Below are 16,072 nucleotides of genomic sequence, written 5' to 3' on the forward strand. Positions count from 1 at the left end.
GATCTCCAGTGGCCTACAAATGGACTTTGGGTCTCCACTCCGCACTCTCCCCATCATTCACTATGGTAGAATTTTTTGGAACTGCCACACTGTTACGGCGCATGTTTCCTATCTGCTTCTTGCTCTAACCTATTGCGTGATCAGCTACTAGCCATCCATCCTTACTCTGGCAAAGCAGAGCTCAGGGGAGAAGCTTGGCCTTGTTTCAAACAGTGGGCACAGACTTGGAGCACCCACTTTGCTCTCCTACAGCCTTGTGGCTTCACTTGCTTGATCTCAGAGACAAGCGAGAGAGCAGGGCGGGACCCCTCCAGCACTGATGGAAAGAATCAGCCCCCACTACCCAGTTGAACAAGTGTGAGACATCAGCTTCTGTTTAGCGTGTGCTTGGGGTCAACAGTAAGGAGAAGCTTAGGAAAAAAATACCTTCTGGAGTAAAACTTTTGTGAGAAACACATTCACTAATTTTGGGTTCATGCAAGATTGAGCGACTCGTCGCAATTATTTTGGAATATGCATCCTTGATTGTGTGCCCATTGCGTGCCAGGCTGTGTACAACCCCAGTCTCAGAGCTGTCTTGGGAGGTGGCTCTTCTCACCATCATCTCCATTGCAGAGACATGGAAGCTCATCGGCGGAGGAGTGGCGATGCAGCTCAAGGCCAAACCACCGTGGCGCACACAGCTGGAATCTCAGCCTGGCGCCCTTCATGGCTGGGCAAAGTCCCTGCCATGGCCTTCTGGGGCACTGCGCGGAGGAAGTCAGGCCTCCGGCTCCCTGTGTGATGCGCCGGCTTGAGGGCATAGTGGTTACAAGCTGGGCTGCTAATTTCAAGGTCCGCAGTTGGAAACCACCAGCCGCCCTGCCTGAGAAAGACCGGGCTTTCTACTTCCATAAAGAATGACAGTCTTGGAAACCCACAGGGGACTGTTCTACCCCGGCCTCCAGGGTTGCTGAGTCAGCACCAACTCCGTGGGGTGTTTTTTTTAAGCCATCCTGATAGTGGCGGCGCTAGGATGTTACTTACTCGCTGTAGTTTCAGAAGTAGCAGCTTCCTCCGAAGGCCCCTTGCAGGAGCCACCTGTAAACAACTAGGAAGCCCCGTGGCCGCTACACGTGTTAGACATCGTCAGCCCGGAGAAAAGACAGGGTTGCATCTTTTGTGCGTGGTAGACGCTTCCAGAAGGCCTTCTTTGGTCTCAGTGCTTGCAGAATGGCTTTGGGCTGACCACTGGCTTCTCTACAGGGGGCTTGCTGCTTTGGGTGAAAGCTTTGGGAGGCCACCTTCTAACCTTTCCTTCATCAGTGTGATGATGTTCATGCACTTGAGAGAGGTGGCCGAAGAGATGCCCAAGTCCTGTTCCCTTCCAGACTTTCCTCTCTGGGTCTTCATGGCTCCCTTTATACCCCTGGGTTTATACCCCATCGGGGCCCCCTTCCCGAGGCGGGTTACCACACAGAGTTAAGTTCCTCCCCCAGAACGCCCTCCTCAAGGTCGCTGGCCCATGGGGGTGTCACCATAAACCGTGGCACCAGGACCGTCTGCCTCGGAAGTGGCTTCTTGCACAAGGAGAAACCGGATCCTGAGATGAACCCAAGTGCAAAAGAGATGAACCTGAGCCGAGAGAGTCCTTAAAATTTTCATGAGGCTGCAGAGAACCGGCAGCACCCCCCAGGACCACTGCCTGGCTGGGGAACAGGGGCCTCCCCATGGCGGGTGGGCCCCGTACAAGTATGCTCCCGCAGGTCCCGAATGCTGATCCCCGTGGTGACCACTCCACCATAGCTCCCTTTAAGGAGGTGAGATGGATTAGCAGAGCTCAGTGTAACACAGGCAGGTAAAACTCACGTGTTCTTCCATGTAAACAGCAGTGGTTGGAATTCTTACCAGCTGGTAGTGGCTGTTTTGTTGAGATTTGGGGAGGAAGAAGCCAAATGTCTAAAAATACACATGGATGCTGCCAACTCGAAGTCCTAAAATCCGTCTCTTGCTAGGCAAATGGAACGGATGGGCCTACCCTTTCACTTCTTACCGCTTCTGCTGCTCGTGGACTTGGCTTCCTTGGCTCAATCAAGGCTGCTAGAGCTTGCTGCCCTCATCCACTTTCCCTTCCTCCTTAGACTTCTGGGGACAGAGTGTCCTCTTGGTTCAGGCCTGTGGGAGATGCAGATGTTGCTTGCAGTAAGGAGTCTTGAACAATTAGCCAGTAGCTGGCCATGGGACTCGCTGAGACTTGAGCTGGCCAGGTCCGGTGCTGGATCAGATATCTCTGCACAGGCAAGCCACGGTTCTCCGCCAGCCTCCTTCTCCCATCGTGAAAGCTGGCAGGTGAGCCTTGGCAAAGTGCTACATGTTTCTCTCAACACTGAGAGGTCATCCGGAAATGTCGTTTGGCTGCCAATGACTTGGCCTCTCTAGGCCATATTGGAAGGAGCTGTGGTGATCTGTTGGGTAAGTATTGGATGGACTGCAAGGCCAACAGTTGAAACCCACCAGCTACTCCGTGGGGGGAAGATGTGGCTACCTTCTCTCATGAAGATTCACAGCCTTGGGATCCCTATGTTTCCAAAGTCGCTATGGGTTGGAATTCACCAGATATTTTCTTTAGCGGTGGCCACTTTGGTGATGTACTAGAACAGGGAAGATGAATGCCGCCTGGGAGGTGTGGCTGTGTTTCCCCAGCAGAAAGGGCCAGCAGAATAGATTTGGGAAACTCCAAAATACGGTTTCTGTTTCTCTTGGGCACCGGAGGCCTGTCTGTGTCTCAAGACTGATGGCCTTGTCGTTCTGCATGTTGCTTCCCCTGAATGTTCTGGGACTTCCCCTGTTACCCTCTTACCCAGGCATTTCCTTCTCAGTGTCCTGGCAGTTCCAGATTGACTCACACATGTAAGAAGCACTCTTTGCGATTAGTAATAACCCCAGCTATACTTAACCTAGTAGGGGAGATATCATGATCACGAAGGCTTATCCATTGCACTCTGGATGTGCTGACTCCTGCGATTTCCCCAAATATGGGAAACTCGACTGCATAATTTGTGGTAGTGGGGGACTGCGTTCACGCTCTCCCCTAAAAAAAAAAAAATAATAATAACCCCAACTAACATTTCCCCAGCACATATTGGCTTTAGCAATTGAGGGTTTCACATATTTTAAACTTGTGTTATTTTAAAAACAACCCGGAATTGGGATGTAAGGGTCTCTTCATTTCCAGGTAAGGAAATTAGGAGCAGAAAGGATATAAATAATTTGGCCAAAGTTTTGTTTGATGCTTGGTTGTTTTTTTTTTTAAATCATATTATTGGGGGTCTTACAGCTTTTACAGCAATCCATACATCAATTGTATCAAACACATTTGTACCTATGTTTCCACCATCATTTTTAAACCATTTCTTTCTACTTGAGCCCATGATGGTTGTTTTTTTTTAATAATAGCAACTTGGTCTTTAATGAGAAGGCACAGCCTGTCAGCATGTGCCCACTTAGGGAAAGAAGGCTTCACCCATGCCGTAGAATATGCCAGTATCAAATATCTCTGTACGAATACAGAATGACCTCAATGAGACTGTAAAGGCAAACAAGCTGGCATGTAGAATAGACCACGCAGGAGTTGTGTAAGGGGTTGGAAGGAAGATGTTATTATATATATATTTTTTATGATTTCTAGAACATAACTCAAGATATGGTTGAGAGCGATCAATTGTGGTGGAGAGGAATGGAATGTGATATGCCCTGCCCCGCCCCACCCCCACCCCCACCACTGTGCTTCATTGAAGGAGCCCTGGCAACAGAGTGGGTTATGTGTTGACTGTTAGTCACAAGGTCAGCAGTTTGAACCCACTAACTGCTTCTTGGGAGAAAGATGAAACTTTCTCGTAAAGATTTACAGCTCTGGGAAACCCACCGGGGCAGTTCTACCTTGGCCTGTAGTGGCACTGTGCAGCAGCATCAACTGGCTTGCAGTCAGTTGATACTTGGTTGATATTTTCTGAATCATGTGGCTGTATTATACATTTATAGCTACCTAAATAAATTTAAAACCACCATAATAATAATCCCCACAGTGCGATTATATGCAATCCATAAATAAGTTAGCCCACTTGGTAGTTAAAGCAACAATAAAAATGACAACTACCTCAAACATTTATTGGCCCCGACAGTTTTCATACATGATTTAATCCCAACAGCCCAGGCAGGCTAGCTGTTATTAGGCCCATTTTACAGGTGGGAAACTGAGGCTCATGAAGCGCAGGTGGCGAGCAAAGGCTCCAGCTTTGAAATGTGGACTGGCTGGTTCTGCAGCTCACTGTTTTTCTCATTCTCTCTGGACGCCTCGCAGCCAGCGCAGCAGGAGCGGCGGCGAGTTCAGGGCAACCACTCTGGTCGTATTACACAAGCACATTTTCACCAGGTGAACCCGAGGGCTCCACAGTGAGCCAGCCATGCTTTCAAATAAACTAAACAACAGCAAAACAAACTCACTGCCCCTCCCCACGTCTCCATCCCCTGACTTAGAGTAACCTTACAGGAGTAGAAAGCCTCATCTTTCTCCCACAGAGCAGCGGATGGTTTTGAACTCTGGGCCTTGTGGTCAGGAGCCCAATACCTAACCCACATGCCACCCATAGGGCTCCTATGCTTTCTGAGAGAACTCTTTAACATGGGACCTGTGTCATTCCATTGAGACATTGCTTTTTTCCAACACGTGCATGCTTCCCCTTTTATTTTTTTCTTCCCCTGAGCCCTTATTGGGTTGGCGGTGGGGCTGACACTAAGGAGTCCTTCTGTTGGCCTTTCTTGCTCTAGCTTATGTGGCAAACTGTAGAATTCGGGAACAAGTGGGATCTTAAACGGGGCCACTGAGGGTGTCTGGATGGCCACGTATATTTGATTGTACTGATTTGCACAGGGCATTGTCCTTGAAGTTGCCAATCATACCTGTTCATGTTTATGGTCAAGAGGTGGCTATCTGTTGCATGCATGCGGACATATTTTATCTAAGTGTTGAACATGTTCAAATGATTGTATTAATTTCCAACTTGGTAGCAATTGGGAAATTTCACTATAGATATAGATGGAATGCTTCGTAGGCAAAACCAGAGTTCCTGGCAGGCCAAGGTATCTCTGTCTACCTTCCAGAGTGAAGGAGAGGCTGCCCTTTGGTGCATGCATTCTTGTTGCCTAGACAGATGATTCTTAACGGTGTCCCAGCAGTCTAAGTGGCATTGATTTGGCTGGAGAGTGGCAACATACAAAGATGCATGCATCCCTTTCAGATGAGGAAACGGAGACGTCAGAGTAGTTAAATGCCACCAGAATAGTTCAGGTCAACCATGTCAGCTGTGTACAGTGAGGCTCCCCCACCAATGATCACAATATTTTCTAAAGCAGTGATTCTCAACCTTCTTAGTGCTGTGACCCTTTCATACAGTTCCTCATGTTGTGGTGACCCCCAAACAAAAAAATTAGTTTCATTGCTACTTTATAACTGTAATTTTTCTACTGTTATGAATTGGGCAACTCTTGTGAAAGGGTCGTTCAATCCCCAAAAGGGTCGCCACCCACAGGTTGAGAACCGCTGCTGTAAAGCAATTTGCTATACCTTAACTCCTCACCCAACTTTTTGTCGACACACGACAGTTCCCAGACTGGTAAGTGCTTTGCAAGGAATGGGTCTTCTGCAAATTGTCAAGTTGTTGACTGACCTCAAAAGCTTTACACCAGGTCTCCCACAATGTGGACAAATGCAAATCACACCGTGGAGCAGATTAGGATAGTGGGACACTGAACACAGATCATCTGGGTTATTCTCACACTCTTTCCACTAAGACCGTAACTATACCCCATGATTGTTTTCATTGACTCCCTTTCCAGTACTAGAGGGGTTGCGTCATGCTTGTGTTAGAGGTGAGGCACCCAAAGCTTGGTGTGGCTCGGAGAGGGGGGCACAGATATATGCCCATTAGAAGGCAGAGCTGACCGCTGGTGCTAGGTTTTCTGCATCCACGTGCTGTGTCCTTTTGGCTCTGCAGTTAATGATTCTAACACACTCAATTCCAAACAGAAGCAGGAAAGGTGGAGGGGACCCCACCCCCCACCCCCCATGCCCATTGTCCATGCTGTCGCAGACCTGGTGGGCAGTTTTTGAGGTCAGTAGGGAAAAAGCACTCACACTCACAGGCAGTTCTCCCCTGTCCTACAGGGTCACTCAGTTGGCATCAACTTAGGGGCATCGAGTTTGCATTTTGGTGTCTCCCCTCTGCCTGTGTTGCTGTTAGGGGCTGTCAGATGCATTACTGGCTTATATTGACCCCGCCATGGTGGTGTAGAATCGCCTCTTGGCGTTTTCTTGGCTGTTACCACTATGGCAGTAGATTTCCAGGTCTGTCTTTCGCAGAGCAGCTAGGTGGGTCTGAAGCATCAGCGTTTCAGTTTGTGGCTAAGCGCTTAACTGTTGTGCCCCCAGAGCCCCTGAAAGTGGAATAACAGTATTACTTCTGAGGGCCACTGTGAGGAACAAACAAACTCTATTGGTCAGTGTCCCATAGGGTGCTGTGGCCTGCTCAGTCTACGGCCCTCGGTGTGGTCATGGATGAAAACTGGGGGTCTGGTGTCTGTAAATCTCAATACTTCACCCCGACGCCTTAAGCAAGGTTGTTACCGAAAATTATCAGCAAATCGGAAGCTCGTTAATGCAGTTTGCATACTGCTTGGAGAATGTAGTTAAACTGCTAGCTTGAGATTAAATCAAAAGGAATTTCCTGGGTTTGTGCGGTAAGGGAAGTGCATGATGATAGTGGTATGGAGAATACAAGGGACAAGGGAACCCGGAAAACAACTGCACGTGATTGGAAAGGTGATAGGAAGATGGGTTGGTGAACAGAGCTTAACTGGCTCCGGGCCCTGTGCTGTGTGTTCATTGCACGCACTTGCACACACAGTCACATATCCACATAGACAAGTGCCCTTTCTGGGCCACCCAGCACCCACCTCCCCTCATTTAAAAAAAGCCTTCATGTGTCCATTCCTTCAATAAGTGTTTGCATTGCTCCTCCTGTGCTCGGAGTGGGAATTAACTTTATGGCAGTGAGTTTTGTTTTGATTTCGGAGGCTCACGGTGGCTGCAGCAGTCGGCTCCAGTGGGGTGGTGCGTGTGAGGACAGTGTCGGGCCTGGCGGCCTTGCTCATAGAGGCCCGATGAATCCCACCTGCATGTGCACACGTGCAGGTGAATGCAGAGTTCGTGTTCTAGATAGCGAAGACAAAAGAAAGTAAATACAGAATGCACTTTGGTTTCCTTAAAATTGTGGGTTTCTCGCCCCTTCTAGTTGGGAGGCTGTGCATTCTGTTTCTATTCTTTGACAGATTTCTAACTTACAATTTAAACTTCAGAAAACCTGTCAAGGGGTGGAGTTATTGAATGCTGCAAGGTTTCAGGGAACAAGGTTTGATTGCTGAACTATTACAGCTTTGTGAATGTATTAGAGTAAGTAGTAGCATTGCTTTTCTGTTCTTTGTCCTAACAACAAAAGTATAGATAAATACAGAAACACAACCATATACCTTATTTGAGGTAAATAAATATGAGAATGATGCATATTGTTTAGCTGCGCTGGAGGTCAATTTCAAATAAATTGTCTTTCTGTGGGTTGGACACACACGCACACACGCACCACTTTAAAACAGTAACTAGTGTGGGTTGATAGGTTTTATCTTGAGCACTATTTAAATGGAAACCAAAGTGGATTAAATGTGTGTTTTGACCAGAAAATGTGCATCTGAGTGGGAGGCCGGTAGAATTTGCTTGCCATGGTTTTGACTCGCAGGTAACGATCATCGCGTGGGCGTTTCAGGGTAATGAGGCTTTGGGGTTATTCTTTTCCCACCTTTCAGGAGTCCCGATGGTGTATTGGGTTATGCCTTGGGCTGTTAACCTCAAATTTAGCAGTTTGAAACCACCAGCGGCTCCTCTGGAGAAAGGCCGGGCTTTCTACTCCAGTCAAGAGGTACAAGCTCAGAACTCCACAGGGGCAGTTCTAATCTGTTTTGTAGGGCCGCTGTGGGGCAGAATTTTGTGACTTTAGCAGTGAATTTTGGTTTCGGGTGGAGTAGCAAGTTACGCACTGGGCTGCCGTTCACCAGGTCAGCAGTTTGAAGCCACCGGCTGCTCCCCCAGAGAAAGATAAGACTTTCTAAGAGATACAGTCTTGGAAACTCTTACCGGTGTTTGCATCCTGCCCTATAGGGTAGGTATTGAGTTAGAATTGACTCAATGGCAGTGAGTTTCTTCTTTCATTTTGGATCTTGACTGAAGGAGCCCACCTTCCCCATATACATTGTGCATACGGGTCTCATGATAATTGAACCTTAGAAAATAAAGTAATTTCTTAGGGCTTGCTTAGAGTTTTAAGGAAACAAACAGACATAAAATGGAAATCTCTGCAATGTGCAGGTGACAGTGAAAAGGGAAGTTTTGAAAAATGACTCCTTTTAGAAAATAAATAAGCAAGTAATTTTGAAAATAGCCTATCTGGGATGTTTTCCTCTGTTTGGGTGAGCTGGTACACAAGGAGCATATGTCTCCTCTACGAAAATTGCTCTCATCGTTACACTTCAAACAACACTGGAAGAAGATTAGTGTACTGCGCTGGAAGGTCTTCCAACAAAAATGCTCAGGAGTTTCCTAAATTTGTTTGGTAGAAATGTAAAACTTCAAGTCCTGATAAGTTGGCAAGAACAATTGGTAGACCTTAGGAAAGTCCCCACGTCTTTCTGAATGTCTGCAACAGCGTTTCTCTGAAACTGATCGATGGGATTTGAGACAGAGGTCATCATTCTGAACACAGCCCCAGGTGTTGTACGGCTTGGCGTCACCTATCTAAGACCCGTTAACTTCCTTATGCGCCTGTGCCCATCGCTAATTCAAGTGCTGGGACAAAAAAGGAAAAACACTGCACTGCCACTGAATTTAGAACCCGATCTTTGAAATCAGTAGCTCACCAAATACAAACTGAGGTAGCTTTGATGATTTAAAAAATGGTTAATAAGTAAGATACAAATTTATTTCAATGCATTGCTTCTTAACCTTATTCATGTGAGTTCTGTGTGTTTTCGAATGCCCATGTTTTTATTTGGAGAGTTGTTAAATGCCATCAGGTTGGTCTTGACGCCCAGTGACCCCGTGTACGACAGAAACACATGCTGCCTGACCCCGCGTGGGGCCACCCCCACCCTTCTTGTTATGGCTGAGCGCTTTGTTGCAGCCACTGTTTCCATCCGTCTCATTGAGTCTCCCTCTTCCTCATTAGCCTCTTCCTGAGGTCCGTTTCCAGGGATTGATCTTTCCTGACCGCTCGCCAGTCCAAAATGCAGGAGGCACCATCTCACCACCCTTGCCTCTAAGAGCATGCTGGCTGTGCTTCTTCCAAGATTGAGAGAGGAGGACATGGGTGCCACTGAAAATAGGTCAGTTTGTGAGGACGTGCATGCTGAAACTATTTCATACAGAGAAGACTGTGCGTGGGTGCACAGTAGAGCATTTGGAAGACCACCCTGGGCATTGACATTCTGCTGACACCAAAGGGTTGGTGATATTGAACAGCCGGGGCTGTTACTCGCCTGGCTGGCACCTTCCAGGAACTAGCTGGTCATATGATGACAAAAGGTGTTTTATGAATGAATGCACGTTTCTTTTTCCAGCGAAGAATGTATGGGAGATGACGATTTCTCCCTGTGGGGCCCGGCCATTCTGATTTCATGTTCCAGGAGGTGTTGGTCTGCCCAGCTCTGCTTCTGTCAACTGGACGCTTTTGGGAAAGTATGGGTCAGACCTCTCTGCTTCTGTCCCTGCCACTCTGGGGCAAAGACAATATTCGATGCTCAGCATCTAGGATGCAGTAATTTGCCCCGGCTTCTGTTCCTGGTTACTAAGGAATTGCATGAAAAGGCCCTGGGAAATGGCACTTGACCTCTGGTTGTCTATATTCAGATCATCTGTTTCCTGAGGACCCATAAGATCAATGATGCATGTGTGCTAAAGGCCAGCTGCAGGGTCGGTGTGCATTTACTGCTTGCTGGGGCATGCGGTTGACCTGGAGCATGCTAACCAGTGCCTGGCTTCTCTGACTGGACATGCCTCCCAGGCAGGAAGGCACCGTGGAGGCACCTTGGGCGGGGACCCCCGTTTGGCGGATGGGCATGCAGATAGGTTTGCTGTTTTGTGGGTGCCTGACACCAGTCAGAAGTCTGGCTTATTTGGGAGGCGGGGACAGAGGGGTGAGAAGGCTTTGAGGGTTCTCCATGTTGAAATCTTTGCTGTGACACCCAGTTTCATTGTGTAGTTCTGTCTGGGTCAGATGCATCCACATAAGGTTTTATGTGTTTGTGTGTGTGTGTGTGTGTGTGTGTGTGTGTGTCACCACCTTCCAATCTTCTTTTCTCTGAAAATGGAATTTTGCACCGACGAGAAAGGAACAGAAAAGGTTTGGGTAAGGTTTGATGAATGAAATGCGAGCACCCTTTGTGTGTGTTTGTGTGAAGGAGGAATCCTAGAGATGTCTTGGGGGGGGTGGTGAGGGAGCAGTAAAATTTCCCCCCTGAAGAAATACCTAGAGTAAAATCATTTAGTTTTATGTTATGCTCTGAAACTCACCACTGAGGTTTATGTTTGGCTGTGAAAAAGAAAATGTGTTTGTGAGGCTTTGGTAGAATATATTTTCTCCTTTTCCCTCCTTGGTGTGTAAAGTAGTAGTAGTAGTAGTAGTGTGTGTGTTTCAGTTTCAAAAAGAGGGAGAGAGCGAGAGCGAGAGAGAGCGAGCAGGCATGAGGGAGCCCACCATTGCATAAGGGAGCCCACCATTGCATGAGGGAGAAAGGGACAAACAGGCAGAAGGTCCAGACTAACAAGCCCTGTAGGCTGAAAAATATCGTGCCTTCCCCTCCCCAGTAAAGCGCTACTTTTATTTTGGGTTCCGTGGCTCAAAATAGCAATGAGGATGAAGTTGCTGTGAGCTCACCAGAGTCCACACGCATGTGTTTTCTAACTACCTGCTTTTTATCAGGATTTTTAGCATATTAGGCGATGTCTTTGTGGTGGGTGGCTGGGATGTGGTGTGGGGTGGATTACTCACAATGGTATCTAATAAGAGTATCTAAAATGAAATCACAGACATATTTTGGTTGCTATTGTTTAATCTCACTTAATGGGGCTACAAAGAATAAGGAAAAGAGTCCAGCGTATTTAAGAATGTAGTGTTCAAACAAAGGGTGGTAAGGGAATTTGTAGATGGAAAAAAGCAGAGGTGGTGTGTGGGGGAGGCGACCTTTGAGTTGATGTTATGCAGGGATTCTGAGACTAAATCTCTGGAGGGGCAGGCAGCCTCATCTTTCTCGGCCGGTGGGTTTGACTCGCTGACCTTGTAGGTGAGCAGGCCGATGCTGAACCTAAGGTGAGTGCACCAGACCCCTCATCTTCTGGGCTGTTCGGAGTTAAAGGTGGGATGTCTTATCGCAGCGCAAGCAGAATATGAAACTTGAAATCAGAATCACTAGGCCAGAGCCACCGCTGATGGTTCCCAGCCTGATGAATGTAATTGCCCTCACTGAATTGTTCATGTGAAAATGTTAAATTGGCTGATGTTGTCTTCTACGTAGTGTTTACAACGATAAAAACACATGTGACATAAATATCGACTGGTTTATTAGGTGGGCATGGCTTGATTACCTGTTCATTGTTTCAGGCGTGGGAGATGTGTTGGGAGGAATCTGATGGTTTTCAGCCGTATAGCCACGCATTTCATTGTTTCTCAATAATCCTGTGCCGTGCTAACGTCAGGCAATGAACTTTAAAAAAAGATTCAATGATGGTGTGCTTTTCATATTCTCCTTCAGATCTAGCTGGTTTCCGTGTGCTGACCCCGTTCGAGGATTTCTGTGCAGAAGGGGAGGGAAGCACTCGCCAGTCACCCAGGGTCGGCTTTGATCTAGAGAGAGTGGGTGCTTGTTATCCAGAGCGTGTGTTCCCTCTGTCCTCTGATCCTTGGGGCCCTGGTGGCATTACTTTGTCAGTGGGGACAAGGCCATGCAGTGAGGAAGTCACGGAGCTGGAGCTGGGTGTAAGTCCTGGCTTCCGTGCCTGTAATCTTTCTACTTCAAGGTCACTAAAATTTAAGGTACAAGGGTGTTTATTTGGGGCCTCACAAATTGACATTTGCTCCCAACCCCTCACCCCCCACCCCCTCCACCCAGCAGCCTTGGCCTGCCTTCATCTCTCCTGTGTCTGGGTGACAGGCACAGAAAATATCAATATTTATGCTTCTTTTGGGTCCACGTGATCAGCCTGTGAGACTCTATAGAAACTGACATATCCTTCCTTAGACATGTAGACTGGCCCATCCGCCCTAACGGTGTGGAGTGGGGTGGGGGTGGGGGTGTCCTCAAAGGACAGAGAGGGATAATTTGTGTACTGATTTTACTGGGGAGAGAAAGTTCTTGAGAGTTCTGTGGGAAGCAGGGTGGACCCAGATGGAACCGAGCTTTGTATGAAAACTAGGGAGGTGTTCAGGGCCCAGAAGGGAAGTTGAGAGGGACTGAAAGCACCCTATCAGCTGAATGCCTTGAAGTTGAGTCGCCTGCATACTTAAGTTGAGTAACTTCAGTAGTACTAATATCGGACTTATGGGCTTGGACTAGACTGAGTTGGGATGCATTCTTAATGTACAATTACACTTTATATAAAACCCTCTCTTATATACAAAAAAAGTAAAATAAAATAAAACAAAACTGCGGCTCGTTTTAGTTGGAGATTCGGATCAGTCACCTGGGAGGGCTCACAGATCCAAGTCCATGGCTGATGAAGATATCTTGGGTTGTGTCGGGGGTGGGGAAGACCCCTGTTGCCTGACATTTTTCATTTGGGGGTCGAGAGCAGCAGCATGCCTGGAGGGACCGTGCGGATTTATTGTGGCGATGAACCATACAGTTGTGGGGCCGTGGGCACATCTGGATTTCAGGCCATTTCCTCCATAGGGTTTTCGTGGCCCTGACCTCCTGGACCCAGATTCCCCCGTCCTGCGGTTAGTAGTCACATGCCACGACTGTTGTCGCTGAAGTCTGGGGTCAGATGATATTCCCGGTTTAAAAACTGCCCAGGGGAAAGGAAGTGTGAGGGTGCCGTGCAGAACAGGCTGATGGCATTTCAGCCCCTTATCTTTCTGTGTGAGCCAGAGCAAGATCAGATACAGAGAAGCCTTGCTGGCCTACACCCAGAAAAGGTACTGGTGGCCAGGCCTGCGGCTTCTTCTGTGGAATGGAGACTGCTCGGCCCAGTGGGGGGATCAGGGTGAGGGATTGAATGCTCAAGTTAAGCTCCCACATGCTGTTTCTCCAAAGACTGGCTGGCCTTGGCCTGTCTCTTTCCTCTCTCCTTTCCAATCCTGCACCAAGGAAGGGAGGGAGGAATGATGTCGTCGTTGCAAAGAGCTTCAGAAATTGTAATATGAGAAATCGCTTCCCCAGTTTCTAGGATTCCCTCCCAGGTTGCTCCCAACCCGTGTGGGATAAACAACCATTGTTAGACCCATGAGTTCTTTGGGCCCAGCAGTAAGCCGGGGCAGCGCAGAGGTGGCTTCTCTTTGCTTCCTGATGCTCTGGCTCCAAGTAGAGGTCTGGAAGATTCAGGGCTCAAGTCACCTGAAGACTCGTAGTGTTGTAGACTGTCCTACAGTGATGAAAACATTATATCCAAACTCTTCTCTGGGGTCACCACTAGCCACGTACCGGATAGGTGGATTACCTTTTGTTTTCTTTTTTGGGGAACTTTATCAGTGTAACATAAGATTTGCCCCTTTAAGAGTTCAGTTGGAGATTTAGTACATGTCCATAGTTGTGCAGGAGGACACTACAGTTCTTTTTTTTTTAAAGCAGCCTCTGCAGAAAGCAAAGAATTGTACACATCTCATGAGTGTTACGTGTTTGTTGTATAGGCCAAGTCGTTTGTCTGAAAGGTGACCTCCGGGAGCACTTTCAGTTCTAGGTTAAAAGGGGATCTTAGGGTAATTCTTTCTAGGGTTCCTCCAGTCTCTACTAGTCCTGTCAGTCTGGTCGTCATCTTTCTGTTTTAAATTGGGTTTGAATTGTGTTCTACATTTTCTCCCCTCCTATCCAGGATCTTCTATTGAGCTGCTTGGTCTTAGAGGCTGCTAGTGGTAGGTGGGCACCATCTAGTGCCTCTGACCACAGGATAGAAGAGGCCGTGGTATGTGTGGGACATTTGTCCTGTAGACCCATTGTTCCTTGACTCTTTGGTGCCCTTCACTCTCCTCTGCTATTCCACACATGGAGAGATCAGCGGTTAGATCTCAGTTGACTAATTTCAACTTTTTTTTTTTTTTTTTAAGAACTCAACTGCAACTCATGAAACTAGAATGTAGAACATTATCTGTACGAGCTATGTTATGTCAAGGGTATGGCATTTTAAAGTGAATTCATTAAGTTGAGATTCAGGGTCCCTGTGTGGTGTGGACAGTTAAGTGCTGGACACCTAACCAGAAGTGTAGCAATTTGAACTTTACTCAGAGGTGTCTTGGAAAACAGCCTCAGTGACCTGCTTTCAAAAGCCCTCAGGCTCAAAGCCCTGTGGAGCAGTTCTCCTCTGCACACATGGATTGTCAGCCAGAATGGATTCGACGACAGTAACTACGTAGGCACAAATAACTGTCTGTGGCTAGCACCTACCATGTCAGCATGACTCCAAAGACATGTTTGCCCATATTTACTAGTTGATACTGAGTGAAGGCTGAGAATTTATGTTGGGTTCCCTCAGATGGCACACATTTATTGTTGGGATCTACTTTGCCACATCATACGGTAATTGGCTTCCAAGAAAGAGGAGCTAAGGGCCTGAATATAGCCTTGGAGCCTTCACTGTCATTATCTGCCCTACTTTCTTCATCACCTCCAGGCTCTGGATAAGGATTGGCATGATTCTGAAAGAGCATTCCAAACCCAACCCCACCCCACCCCACCCCACCGCCCTCAAGTCGATTCCAGCTCATAGCGACCCTACCATAGGACTAGAGCTATTGCTGTTCTCAAAACCCAAACCAAACTCAGTGCCATCGAGTGGATCCCGACTCATAGCAATCCGATTGTGCTAAATACAGGCTGCCGTGATGGCTCCTGGGAGCATTTAATTCATTTGTCCAGCAAACATTAAGTGCCCACTCTGCACCTGGTGTGTGGTGCTTGGAGGATGACAGTTAATTGAAAGTCATGGAAACCTGTGATCGAGTGGAGGTGGGTGGCAAGCAAGGGCACAGAGTTGGGGAGACCGAATGATTTACGTGCCACAATTAACCACCCTGTTGCTCTCCCGGTGGTTCCGCCTCCTAGTGCCCTGTAGGCCAGAGCAAAAGTGGCCGATACGCTCTCCAAGGCTGTAACCTTTGTGGAGGCAGACGCCCACATCTTCTCCCTGGTGTGCCATGCTCATAGGTAGAAAGTAGAGACAGGGTGACCCTGTGGGGCAGATGGGGCTTTCAAGAAGCAGTATGGAAACTGGATCATAAAGGCAGACGTGGCTGCCTTAAGGATTTGCTACCGAGGCAAGCCATTTAGTCAAACTTCCCCCAATGCATATTGGGAACCAACCGAATACCCAGCTTGTTGCCAATCTAGAAAAATCCATAGCCCAAGGGGATGCCATTGATGAATTACAGACAAGTTGCCTGTCAGCAGGAAGCATGGATTGGATTCGAGAATCCTGGTACCCTGCTGCCTTTTCTAAAGGAGTCCTGGCTCAGCCAGAGGAACAGAGATGCCAGAGCACATGGTCAGCATTGAAAACAAATATTGATTGGTTCCTGCTGGGGAACTGCGCTAGAGTGGGTTAGAGTCTGATCTCGGAGAGTGCTGGGGTGGGGAAACCATTGCTGTGCTGAGTGACCAGAATAAAAGCTGCGTCTATTTTTAAGATCTCAAACTGAGCAAGGATTATTGAAGTGGGTGGAAGGGCAGAGGGTGAGAACCTAAGGCTGATTGAGCAAAAGGCCCTCTCTCAGAGTCGGCCTGGTTG

At 47.7% G+C, this 16,072-nt stretch overlaps 1 protein-coding gene and 1 pseudogene across 1 annotated transcript in view; both read left to right on the forward strand.

Annotated features, from left to right (window-relative positions):
• EXT1 (exostosin glycosyltransferase 1) overlaps positions 1-16,072 on the forward strand; it is a 309,869-nt gene that overhangs the window by 105,966 nt on the left and 187,831 nt on the right. The gene's annotated exons all lie outside the window — the stretch shown is intronic.
• LOC115869079 lies at positions 2,928-3,073 on the forward strand (annotated as a pseudogene).

The sequence above is a fragment of the Echinops telfairi genome, unplaced genomic scaffold, assembly GCF_000313985.2.
Source record: "Echinops telfairi isolate 266 unplaced genomic scaffold, ASM31398v2 ScPeMD7_1;HRSCAF=3_0, whole genome shotgun sequence".
Lineage (NCBI taxonomy): Eukaryota > Metazoa > Chordata > Mammalia > Afrosoricida > Tenrecidae > Echinops > Echinops telfairi.